The sequence below is a fragment of the Capricornis sumatraensis genome, unplaced genomic scaffold, assembly GCF_032405125.1.
Source record: "Capricornis sumatraensis isolate serow.1 unplaced genomic scaffold, serow.2 scaffold13, whole genome shotgun sequence".
Lineage (NCBI taxonomy): Eukaryota > Metazoa > Chordata > Mammalia > Artiodactyla > Bovidae > Capricornis > Capricornis sumatraensis.
The window spans coordinates 1,846,457-1,860,688 of NW_027184624.1; positions in this window are offsets into that span (position 1 = coordinate 1,846,457).

Consider the following 14,232-nt stretch of genomic DNA (forward strand, 5'->3'; position numbering starts at 1 on the left):
CATGCAAAGAGTTGACTCATTGGAAAATACTCTGATGTTGAGAGGGATTGTGGGCAGGAGGAGAAGGGGACTACAGAGGATGAGATGGCTGGATGGCAACACTAACTTGATGGACGTGAATCTGAGTGAACTCTGGGAGTTGGTGATGGACAGGGAGGCCTGGCATGCTGCAATTCATGGGGTTGCAAAGAGTCAGACACGACTGAGCGACTGAACTGAACTGAAGGGGAAGGTTCATAGAAATACAGGCTTACCTCAAGAAACAAGAAAAAAGTCAAATAAATAACCTAACTCTACACCCAATGCAACTAGGAAAGGAAGAGATGAAGAACCCCAGGGTTAGTAGAAGGAAAGAAATGTTAAAACTTTGGGCAGAAATAAATGTAAAATAAATAAATAAATAAATAAAAGAGACCATAGTAAAAATCAGCAAAGCCAAAGCTGGTACTTTGAGAGGATGGGAGAGAAATAAAATCAATATAATTAGAAATGAAAATGGAGAGATCACAACAGACAACACAGAAATACAAAGGATCATAAGAGACTGCTATCAGCAATTATATACCAATAAAATGGACAACTTGGAAAAAATGGACAAATCTTAGAAAAGTATAACTTTTCAAAACTGAACCAGGAAGAAATAGAAAATCTTAACAGACCCATCACAAGCACAGAAATTGAAACTGTAATCAGAAATCTTCCAGCAAACAAAAGCCCAGGTCCAGATGGCTTCACAGCTGAATTCTGTCAAAAATTTAGAGAAAAGCTAACAGTATCCTACTCAAACTCTTCCAGAAAATTGCAGAGGAAGGTAAGCTTCCAAACTCATTCTATGAGGCCACCATCACCCTAATACCAAAACCTGACAAAGACGCCACAAAAAGAAAACTATAGGCCAATATCACTGATGAACATAGACGCAAAAATCCTTAACAAAATTCTAGCAATCAGAATCCAACAACACATTAAAAAGATCATACATCATGACCAAGTGGGCTTTATCCCAGGGATGCAATGATTCCTAAATACCCGCAAATCAATCAATGTAATACACCACATTAACAAATTGAAAAATAAAAGCTATATGATTATCTCAATAGGTGCAGAGAAAGCCTTTGACAAAGTTCAACATCCATTTATGATAAAAACCCTCCAGAAAGCATGAATAGAAGGAACATACCTCAATATAATAAAAGCTATATATGACAAACCCACAGCAAACATTATCCTCAATGGTGAAAAACTAAAAGCATTTCCCCTAAAGTCAGGAACAAGACAAATGTGCCCACTCTCAACACTACTATTCAACATAGTTTTGAAGTTCTGGCCACAGCAATCAGAGCAGAAAAAGAAATAAAAGAAATCCACACTGGAAAAGAAGAAGTAAAACTCTCACTGTTTGCAGATGACATGATCCTCTACATGGAAAACCCTAAAGACTCCACTAAGAAATTACTACAGCTAATCAATGAATATAGTAAAGTTGCAGGATACAAAATCAACACACAGAAATCCCTTGCATTCCTATACACTAACAATGAGAAAACAGAAAGAGAAATTAAGGAAACAATTCCATTCACCATTGCAACGAAAAGAATAAAATACTTAGGAATACTAAAGAAACTAGAGACGTATATATAGAAAACTACAAAACATTGGTGAAAGAAATCAAAGAGGACACTAACAGATGAGAAATATACCATATTCATGGATCAGAATAATCAATATAGTGAAAATGAGTATACTACCCAAAGCAATCTGTAGATTCAATGCAATCCCTACCAATGTACCAACAGTATTTTTCACAGAGCTAGAACAAATAATTTCACAATTTGTATGGAAATACAGAAAACCTTGAATAGTCAAAGCAATGTTGAGAAAGAAGAATGAAACTGGAGGAATCAACCTGCCTGACTTCAGGCTCTACTACAAAACCACAGTCATTAAGACAGTATGGTACTGACACAAAGACAGAAATATAGATCAATGGAACAAAATAAAAAGCCCAGAGATAAATCTATACCCTTATGGACACCTTATTGTTGGGAGCTAGCGAGAGGAACTCCACCCATTGCAAAGGTCATGAGGAAGGAAGCTTGGCATATGCAAAGGTGTGATCAAGCCTCAGGAAACCCCCTGTTCCTGAGCATCTACCCCCAAAACTAGAGTACTTTATGGGGAGCTCTCCCCCATAACCATTTCTCTCGGAGAAGGAGTTAACTTGCAGCTCCAAGTTAATAAAAATTCCTGGGCGTGATAAGAGTGTTTCAACTTATGAACTCTGAAGGTTCTCTGGCCTGCCTGATCAGGCTCATCCGGCTGCATGTGATTGTTTACAGCCTCCCATCTGTGAGAGGCACAGGATGTTTTAAAACTTTCTAAATACAGACTCTTTTGAGAAGTTAGAATATCATTAGTGTAGTATTAGTGGGTTGATTAGGAATTATATTGGTGAAGGGTTTTTTCATTTGTCGTCCCAATAATTACTGCTAATTCCCTGCCCTGGGTGTGACAAGGATGTCTCAGGTCAAACCTCTCTGCTGACAGACTAGCTCGTGTGACAACCTCTCAACCATAAACAGCACAGAGAGTTTGGAGTATTAGTGTAGGGCTTTTTTCATTGATGAGTCAATGATTGCCATCAGGCCTCCATATCCTTAGGCACCTGGGAATATATTAATCAATGTATTTGGAATATAGAAAAGGAAATATAGTAGTCTTTTGATGTTAGCAATACTAGACTTCTGAGTTAATGAATCTTCTCTTTTGTTATAGATCACTGTACTTTGTTATAAATCACTATAAATCACTATGTTATGTAAAAATGTAACTTTATCACTATCTTAAGACAAAATAGATCTTAAGGGAAACATTGGTGAAAGTTTTACATTTGTTGAGCCTATATTTTCTGCTAAATCTCCATATTCCTGCCCTTATAATGAATATAACTAGCATATAGGAGAAATAAATATTAACCTTTAAGATTAATCATGTTAAACCTTAGGTTAAGTAAATTCCTTTCTTGATTGTAACTCACTACACCCTCACCCTATAAGATGCAACTTTATTTGGAGGGTAGCACTTGATTTAAGAAAAAATCACCCCTGGAAAAATAAGTTTTCTGGTTAACTGACCGGTATCAGAAAGGGCCATAAAATGTCAGCAGACTTCATGGCTAGAAAATTACGTAAAAACTCATAAGACTTTTGTATAATTTTATATGAAGCACCTGATTGTGACAAGGGTCAGATCTGCTGACCCCTGCATGACTCTGTATTCATCCCTATGTATAACAAAAGGTATATAAACAAACCTGAAAAATAAAGAAATCGGATCAGTTTCTGGAAAGACTGATTCCCACGTGTCGTTTCTTTCTGAGCCCCGTTTTCCTGGCTGAATTCCCATCTGAAATGTGGGTACTCACCAAGGCTGCTAATTCTGCCTGGGCTTCTGAGATCGGACTGGGGAGGCCTCAGTGCCTCCTCTCCTTCGGGAGAATGGAAAAACGCCTGTGGCCTACATAGATGGTGATTGGTATTCCATGTAAACCAGTTATTCAGCCTCTTTTCTCCACTAATTCTCCTACTACACTATCTGTTTCTAATCTCCCTCTATATCTGTAATTAAATAAGTTTTTTCCAGGATGCTGATTCCGTCCCCACCTCCGAATTACCCTGGATCCACCGGGGCTGGACCCCGGCACCTTATCTTCGACAAAGGAGGTAAGAACATACAATGGGGAAAAGGCAATCTCTTTAACAAATGGTGCTGGGAAAACTGGTCAACCATTTGTAAAAGAATGAAACTAGAACACTTTGTAACAGTATACACAAAAATAAACTCAAAATGGATTACAGATCTAAATGTAAGACCAGAAACCATAAAACTCCTAGAAGAGAACATAGGCAAAACACTCTCCGACATAAATCAGAGCAGAATCCTCTATGACCCACCTCCCAGAATATTGGAAATAAAAGCAAAAATAAACAAATGGGACCTAATTAAACTTAAAAGCTTCTGCACAACAAAGGAAACTATAAACAAGGTGAAAAGACAGCCTTCAGAATGGGGGAAAATAATTGCAAATGAAGCAACTGACAAAGAATTAATCTCAAAAATATGCAAGCAACTCCTGCAGCTCAATTCCAGAAAAATAAAAGACCCAATCAAAAAATGGGCCAAAGAACTAAACAGACATTTCTCCAAAGAAGATATATAGATGGATAACAAACACATGAAAACATACTCAACATCACTCATTATCAGAGAAATGCAAATCAAAACCACAATGAGATACCATTTCATGCCAGTCAGAATGGCTGCGATCCAAAAGTCTACAAGCAATAAATGCTGGAGAGGGTGTGGAGAAAAGGGAACCCTCTTACACTGTTGGTGGGAATGCAAACTAGTACAGCCACTATGGAGAATGGTGTGGAGATTCTTTAAAAATCTGGAAATAGAACTGTCATACAACCCAGCAATCCCACTGCTGGGCATATACACCGAGGAAACCAGAATTGAAAAAGCCACATGTACCCCAATGTTCATTGCAGCATTGTTTATAATAGCCAGGACATGAAAGCAACCTAGATGTCCATCAGCAAATGAATGGATAAGAAAGCTGTGGTACATATACACAATGGAGTATTACTGAGCCATAAAAATAATACATTTTAGTCAGTTCTAATGAAGTGGATGAAACTGGAGCCTATTATACAGAGTGAAGTAAGTCAGAAAGAAAAACACCAATACATTATACTAATGCATATATATGGAATTTACAAAGATGGTAACAATAATCCTGTATGCGAGACAGCAAAAGAGACACAGATGTATAGAATAGTCTTTTGGATTCTGTGGGAGAGGGCCAGGCTGGGATGATTTGGGAGAATGCCATTGAAACAGGTATATTATCATATATGAAATGAATCGCCAATCCAGGATGCATGATACAGGATGCTCGGGGCTGGTGCTCTGGGATGACCCAGAGGGATGGTATGGTGAAGGAAGTGGGAAGAGACTTCAGGTTGGGGAAGACATGTACACCCATGGAGGACTCATGTCAATGTATGGCAAAACCAATAAAATATTTTAATGTAAAAAAATATTAGAAAAAAAAAAGGAATATTCATACAACAGAGTGTATATGGCAATGGGGAAAAAGAAATCACAGTTATACACAATAACATAGATCAATCTCAGAAACACGCTTATTGAGCAGAAGTAGAACACAAAAGGAAATATACTTTATGCTTATATTTATATAATCTTCAAACACAGGTCTCAGTATTCAATGATGTTAGAGATTATCCTTGGGGGAAGGGCTGGAGAGGGGAGGGTCATGTTTCGTTTCTTGATCTGGATGCTGGTTATATTCCTGAGTTTATTGTGTAAAAATTAATTGAGCTGTATATTTTTGTGTGCTTTTCTGTACACACCTTGTGCCTCAATGAAAAGTTAAAAAAAAAAAAATTCCGTCCCAAAGACCCTTTTTCCAAGTAAGCCTACACTCACAGCATCCAGTTGAACGTATCTTTTGGGAGCCATCATTCAACCGAACACTGGTAGTATATGCCTTTTGACCAGTAAAATCCCTTAAGCTTCTGTGAGCTAAAGCATTTCTGTCTTAAATAATGTCACTTAGGTGTTGTTGCCAAAGTGAAGGATGGATCCTGTATTCACTAGCGGGCACTGGTACTAGCTTGTGCCAGTGTAGAGAAGCTGACTTTTAAATTTCCAGGAATTTTGCCAGCCTGTTGTTTCACATAGCTATTATTAAATATTAAATTATATAAACTTACAGTTAAATAAGTCATATTAAAACCCAAAATTATATGTACTCAAAACTCATCATTTTCTAGTTATCTTACTTCATTTTATTATTATGTACTCTTGAGGTTATTTAATTCTACTGTATCTGTATGGTGTGTTGCTGAGCATCTCTTTCTCAACTCCAAGTGCAGTCACATTGATAGCTTGAAATGAACCATGGTGGGAATATGTACATCATGGGGCTTCCCAGGTGATGCTAGTGGTAAAGAACCCACCTGTCAATGCAAGAGACATAAGAGACATGTTTGATCCCTGGGTTTGGAAGATCCTGTGGAGGACGACATAGCAACCCACTCCAGTATTCTTGTCTGGAGAATCCCTCGGACTGAGGAGCCTGGTGGGCTATGGCGTACAGTGGGCTATAGGATTGCACAGAGTCGGACACTACTGAAGTGACTTAGCACCTATGGACATTGGCAAGGGCTACCCATCAGGGTCTACTTTTTCCCTGAAGGCAAGTTTTTAAACATTTCTCAGCATACTCCTGATCCTGATAACCATGACAGTGTATACCAGAAACTTCTGAGCAAGAAACCAGCAAAAACATCCTATGACTATGTACATAGTACGTATTCTGGATGTTTAAAATTAGTTATGATTTTGGTGAGTAATTCATTGTATGCATGCATGTTAAGTTGCTTTAGTCATGTCCAACTCTGTGATCCTGTGACTGTAGCCTTCCAGGGTCCTCTGTTCATGAGATTCTCCAGGCAAGAATACTGGAATGGGTTGCTGTGCCCTCCTCCAGGGGATCTTCCCAACTCAGGGATTGAACTCGAGTCTCTCATGCCTCCTGCATTGGCAGGCAGGTTCTTGACCACTAGCACCACCTGGGAAGACCAACAGTTTATTAAATATGCATAATTAAATGTGATCTACAATGGTTAACTTATGACTTTGTTGTTGTTCAGTCACCCAGTTGTTTTTGACTCTTTGTGACCCCTTGGATTGCAGCATGCCAGGCCTCCCTTAAATGCACTAGTCAAAAATAACATATCTAGTCTACTTATCCTTACTTTTGTTTTTGAGAAGAATGCCATTTAACATCTTATGATAACATAAATATTTTCAAGGTGCAAAGTTAATAGTTTGTAAACACTGGCAAACTTTTTATTTGAGTCCATTCAGGGATAATATGACAAAGATGTTCTGTGAGATTTGGAGTTGGCCAGGCTTTTAACTTGCTGTGATCTAATGAAATATTTTAGCTTGGTCTACTTTATCTTTTTTCTTTGTTATGCTTTGGCACATCAGGCATTGGTTGAAAGTGAATTAAATGATCTCAGAAGCTGTAATTCTGCAGCAAGCAAGATATTATAATAGAATTGATTATCTTGAGGTGTTTGCATATGGAAGCGGCCCTCCTACCTATTTATTTCCATTTTAACCTGAGAAGTATGTGGGAAGCTTGTTAATACCCTCAGAGGTTTGATCCCTCTGCCTATGTGGCTTCTGAACCAGGCATGAACACTTAAAATCCATAAAAGGGAACTGATAAATAAAAGCAAACATGACAGAGGAGAAAAATACTTCAAAAAATATTAGAAACTCTATCTTTAGGCAGTGTCAAATAAACAAATGCAGACTTAAGTAAGGAAGCATTTTATTTAAAAAGAAGATTGTAATTAGAAAAGGGGGAACTATTACATTAAGAGGAAAGGAACTATTGCAACAGAAGACTCAAACCATAATGTCTACAGAGGTTTCAAACACCAGGCAGAAAAGGTTTTCTTTTAAATGAAGAAGTAAACAAGGCTTAAAAGATCTGAGTATGGGGAGTAGGGTAAACAGGGGATTGACTGGTCAGCTGAGCAGAAAATGTCTGATTTTTTTGTGGTTGGCTGATTCTCAGGAGAGGCTGTTAAGGGTTTTTGTTTTGTTTTGTTTTTGTTTTTGTTTTTCTTCCATCTCTTCCTTAAGCTCCCATTGCTTGCTTAAGCTCAAAGGTGAGTCACACTTCAGGGTCCTGGTGGAAGGAAAGATACCTGATAAAAGTTTGGTCAAGACAGGTTAGTGTCCAGATTGGTCAGTAGGGCAAACAGTTTAACAAGTCTTTATTTATTTATTTAGTTTTGGCTGCTCTGGGTCTTTGTTGTTACACATGGGCTGTCTCTAGTTGCAGTTGAGTGGGGGCTATTCTCTACTTGTGGTCTGTGGGTTTCTCATTGTGGTGGTTTCTCTTGTTGCAGAACAAGGGCTCTAGAGCACAGTTTCAGTAGTTGTGGTGCATGGGCTTAGTTGCTCTGCAGCATGTGAGATCTCCCTGGAACCAGGGATTGAGCCTGTGTCCTCTGCATTGGCAGGTAGATTCTTAACCATGGGACCACCAAGGAAGGAAATCCTCAACCAATATTGTGTGTGACTAAGAATTGGAAATTTCGAGGGTCTGTGTCTAGCCTTGTCATGGACAAGCAGTGGGGTCATCCATAGGTTTTACATAAAAGTCATATGTGAAAGGATGATCCTTTGCAATAAGCTGTTTTCTGAAATACAAAAGGATGTATTGATCCTACCTTCACCTGAGTACAGCGCTCAGGTAAAGTTCTACATTTTCAGCAGCTACTGCAGTTCACTCTATATTTTATGTTAGACTTCAGCCATAATCCTGTGCTCTATTTGAGAGGCTGGATTAGATACTTTTGTTTTGTTTTATATTACCCTTCTACTTTATAGACTGTGAGTAAAGCAAATTACTGTTAATAATGGGGATGGGCTTCATTCAATCAGCTGAAGATCTTAGAGAAAAGACTGAGATTCTCCAGGGAAAAAGGAAGGAATTCTCCCTCTAGATTGACTGCCTTCAGATTCGAGATTGCAAAATCAACTCTTGGTTCTCCAGGCTGGCTTAGACTGCCTGCAAGGGTTTGAATTTTCTGGCCCCTTACACTTATGTGAACCAGTTTTAAAAATTAACGAATCTCTCTCTGTAGGTCTACTTCTGGGTTATCTGTTTTGTTCCATTAATCTATGTGTCTAGCCATCTGCCAACACCACACCCTCTTGATAACTGTAGTTGTGACATTCTAGCCTAAACAGAGTGATTCTTTCAACTTTATTCTAATTTTCCAAAATTCTTTTTTTTTAAACCAACTTTAAGTTATTTGCCTTTTATATAAAATTTAAAATAAGCTGGTCTATGTCTACTCAAAAGTCCTCATTATAAAAAATCTTTATTTAATTCTATTATAAAAGCCACATATGTTTATCATTGAAAAATTAGAGACTATAGATAACTGTTAAGAAGAAATTCTGTAATGGGCTCTCCATCAAAGTAACACGAGGCCTGGAGAACTGCCCTTTGCATTAGATTAGGTGATATGGGAGTTGGTGATGGACAAGGAGGCCTGGCGTGCTGCAATTCATGGGGTCGTAAAGAGTTGGACACGACTGAGCGACTGAACTGAACTGAACTGAACTGATGCTGAGAATTTAACCTAACATTGTCTCATTAAACCCTCATTAGAATACTGGAAGAAAATATTATCTGTATTTGACTCTTGAGGAAACTGAGACTCACAAAGGTTAAGCAAGGTGTCTAAAATCACCCATTTAACAAGCATTAGAGCCACAGTTTTAACTCAAGTCATAGAAAGCCCTTAATAATTGAGCTGCTGCCTCATCTCCTATCACTCACTCCTACTTGATATGCTCCCCATACTGATTACCTGTGATTTCGTATATGAGGTTCCCTCTGCCAGGAATGCTCGTTTTTCTTTTGATTGCTGAAGAATTTATTTTTCAAAATGTAGTTCAAGTATTATCTCCTCTAAGGAAGCTTTACAAGCAGCTTCTACTCACTCCTCCACCCCTACCTTTGCTTATTCAGTCTCTTCTAGCTCTTGGAGCTATCTTGTATATAAGTCTAATTGCACTGACTAGTGTTATAATTTATTTACTTATGTCTGTCTCTAATAGGCTTTGAACTCCAACAAAAGCAGGGACTGTGTTTTATTTGCCTTGTTCCAGCCAATAGCACGCTATCTGACCATTAGAGACTTTATAGATTTATCCATTAAAAAATGAAGGCTAATCATTGCCTGTAGGCAGAAGTCATAACTCTAATGTATACAGAGATCAGGAAGTTAAGAGACATGTGGTCTTGTGCTGAAAATAAGACTTTAGAGAATAGTGGGGTTTATTGTGAATGGAGGAGTTTCACACATTTGCTTAGAGATGTTCAACTTAAATCTTTGAAAAAGCATCATGCCAGGTAAACCCAAAATACTTGCAGGCAGGATAGATATGTGGGTTGCAGTTTTCAATCCCATCCTTGACAGTTTATAATTTCATTAGGAGAAAAACAATCTCATTAGGGGAAAACATTCCTAAGAGAAATGTAAAAGAACTAGACTTAAAAAAAAAAAAAAAAAAAGATTAGTCTGTAGATCTCCAGCACTGAGGAGCACTAGTGCACAGAGCAGATTATCATGTCACAAGTCACAGTGTTTACACGGTTTTCCTATCACAGTATTTACATCTACTTTATTTAGTTAAATATAATTGTATTATGTTTATTTTTATTATATGCTATATATATAATTTATAGGTCTTTCCAGGTGGTAAAGAACCTGCCTGCCAATGCAGGAGACATAAGAGAGGCAGGTTCGATCCCTGGGTCAGCAAGATCCCCTGGAGGAGGGCATGGCGCCCCACGCCAGTACTCTTGCCTGGAAAATCCCATGGACAGAGGAGCCTGGTAGGATACAGTCCATGGGGTCGAAGAGTCAGACACGACTGAGTGACTTCACTTTCACTTTTCACTTTCATGCATTGGAGAAGGAAATGGCAACCCACTCCAGTGTTTTTGCCTGGGGAATCCCAGGGATGGGGGAGCCTGGTCGGCTGCCGTCTATGGGGTCACACAGAGTTGGACACGACTGAAGTGATTTAGCAGCAGCAGCAGCAGCAGCAGCTATGCCATAAGGTCATAAGTGTATCCTTTTATATTTTCTTGTAGTTTGTTAAAGTTTTTCTTTAGGTCTAAATTCAATTAAAATCCACTTGTGGCCTAAGATAGAGATCTAGTGCTTACTTTTTTTCCTACGTCAACTGAAAATAACTGCACAATGAGAAAACTGTGAGTTTAGTTTTATTTGAAGACTTACTGAGGACTGTAGCCTGGGATACAGTCTCTTAGATAGCTCCAAGGAACTGCTCCAAAGAGGCAGTGGTGAAAGTTAGCATATAGATGATTTTGGTAAAAGGAGTACATGCAATCCAGCATACATCTTGGTAGATGATTGCTTTTACTAATAAGGAGCAGATGTCTCTGTTAAAGATTTTAGTGCTTTCTTGGGTGTGAGAAGATGCAAGAAATTGTGTTTGTAAAATTTTCCCCTTAAAATATTTAACTATCTAAAGCCTTGTTCTGCCAGTTTTTCCCAGAGCATTTTTTGGTGTGTACAATAACTGCACTAACAGGATAAGTTATGCCATAGTAACAAACTGAGCCAGGAGAAATACCAACAGCTTCAGATATGCAGATGACACCACCCTAATAGCAGAAAGTGAAGAGGAACTAAAGAACCTCTTGATGAAGGTGAAAGAGGAGAGTGAAAAAGTTGATTTAAAGCTCAACACTCAAAAAATGAAGATCATGGCATCCAGGCCCATCACTTCATGGCAAATAGATGGGGAAGCGAAGGAAACAGTGGCAGATTTTATTTTCTTGGGTTCCAAAATCACTGCAGATGGTGACTGCAGCCACAAAATTAAAAGACACTGCTCCTTAGAAGAAAAGCTATGACAAACCTAGATAGCATATTAAAAAGTAGAGACATCACTATTTCAACAAGGGTCCAAATAGTCAAAGCTATGGTTTTTCCAGTAGTCATGTATGGATGTGAGAGTTGGACCATAAAGAAGGCTGAATGCCAAAGAATTGATGCTTTTGAATTGTGGTTTTGGAGAAGACTCTTGAGGGTCCCTTGGACTGCAAGGAGATCCAACCAGTCCATTCTGAAAGAGATCAACCCTGGGATTTCTTTGGAAGGAATGATGCTAAACCTGAAGCTCCAGTACTTTGGATGCCTCATGTGAAGAGTTGACTCATTGGAAAAGACTCTGATGATGGGAGAGATTGGGGGTAGGAGGAGAAGTGGACAACCAAGGATGAGATGGCTGGATGGTATCACGGACTCGATGGACATGAGTCTGAGTGAACTCTGGGAGATGGTGATGGACAGGGAGGCCTGGAGTGCTGCGATTCATGGGATCGCAAAGAGTCGGACACGACTGAGTGACTGCACTGAACTGAACTGAACTGAACTGATTCTGACGAGAGTGAGGTGATATTTCATTGTAGTTTTGATTTGCATTTCTCTAATAATGAGAGAAATAATGACAAATGAGAATTTGTTGTTCACTAAGCATGACCGGTGCACTAAGTGCGGCTGAGAGGAGCTACCCCATGTCTGAGGTCAAGGGCAGAAGCCGGGAGTGCCAGGCAGCAATGGCACAGGAACAGCTGAGAGGAGCGACCTCGCGTTTGAGGCCAGAGGCAGTGACCAAGAAGAGCAACCCCATGTCCAAGGAGCGGTGGCTGCACGGGTGCAGGAGGGCCTAGAGTAGCTATCCCACGTTGAAGGTCAGGAAGGGCAGCGGTGAGGAGTTACCCTTCATCCAAGGTAAGGAGCAGCAGCTACAGTTTGCTGAAGCAGCTGTGAAGAGATACCCCACGCCCAAAGTAAGAGAAACCCAAGTAAGATGGTAGGTGTTGCAAGAGGGCATCAGAGGGCAGACACACTGACACCATACTCACAGAAAACTAGTCAATCTAATCACACTAGGAACACAGCCGTATCTAACTCAATGAAATCAAGCCATGACCATGGGGCAACCCAAGATGGGCGGGTCATGGTGGAGAGGACTGACAGAATGTGGTCCACTGGAGAAGAGAATGGCAAACCACTTCAGTATTCTTGCCTTGAGAACCATGTGAACAGTAGGAAAAGGCAAAATGATAGGATATTGAAAGAGGAACTCCCCAGGTCAGTAGGTGCCCAATATGCTACTGGAGATCAGTGGAGAAATAACTCCAGAGAGAATGAAGGGATGGAGCCAAAGCAAAAACAATACCCAGCTGTGGATGTGACTGGTGATAGAAGCAAGGTCCAATGCTGTAAAGCACATTATTGCATAGGAACCTGGAATGTCAGGTCCATGAACCAAGGCAAATTGGAAGTGGTCAAACAAGAGATGGCAGAAGTGAACATCGACATTCTAGGAATCAGCGAACTAAAATGGACTGGAATGGGTGAATTTAACTCAGATGACCATTATATCTACTACTGCCAGCAGGAATCCCTCAGAAGAAATGGAGTAGCCATAATGGTCAACAAAAGAGTCCAAAATGCAGTACTTGGATGCAATCTCAAAAACGACAGAATGATCTTTGTTCGTCTCCAAGGCAAACCATTCAATGTCACAGTAATCCAAGTTTATGCCCCAATCAGTAAAGCTGAAGAAGCTGAAGTTGAACGGTTTTATGAAGACCTACAAGACCTTTTAGAACTAACATCCCCCCAAAAAAGATGTCCTTTTCATTATAGGGGACTGGAATGCAAAAGTAGGAAGTCAGGAAACACCTTGAGTAACAGGCAAATTTGGCCTTGGAATGAGGAATGAAGCAGGGCAAAGACTAATAGAGTTTTGCCAAGAAAATGCACTGGTCATAGCACACAACTTCCAACAACACAAGAGAAGACTCTACACATGGACATCACCAGATGGTCAACACCAAAATCAGATTGATTATATTCTTTGCAGCCAAAGATGGAGAAGCTCTATACATTAAGCAAAAACAAGACCAGGAGCTGACAGTTGCTCATATCATGAACTCCTTATTACCAAATTCAGACATAAATTGAAGAAAGTAGAGAAAACCGCTAGATGATTCAGGTATGACCTAAATCAAATCCCTTATGATTATACAGTGGAAGTGAGAAATAGATTTAAGGGACTAGATCTGATAGATAGAGTGCCTGATGAACTATGGAATGAGGTGCATGACATTGTACAGGAGACAGGGATCAAGACCATCCCCATGGAAAAGAAATGCAAAAAATAAAAATGGCTGTCTGGGGAGGCCTTATGAATAGCTGTGAAAAAAAGAGAAGTGAAAAGGAAAAGAGAAAAGGAAAGATATAAGCATCTGAATACAGAGTTCCAAAGAATAGCAAGAAGATATAAGAAAGCCTTCTTCAGCGATCAATTCAAAGAAATAGAGGAAAACAGAATGGGAAAGAATAGAGATCTCTTCAAGAAAATTAGAGATACCAAGGGAGCATTTCATGCAAAGATGGGCTCGATAAAGGGGAGAAGTGGTATGGACCTAACAGAAGCAGAAGATATTAAGAAGAGTTGGCAAGAGTACACGGAAGAACTGTAGCAAAAGGATCT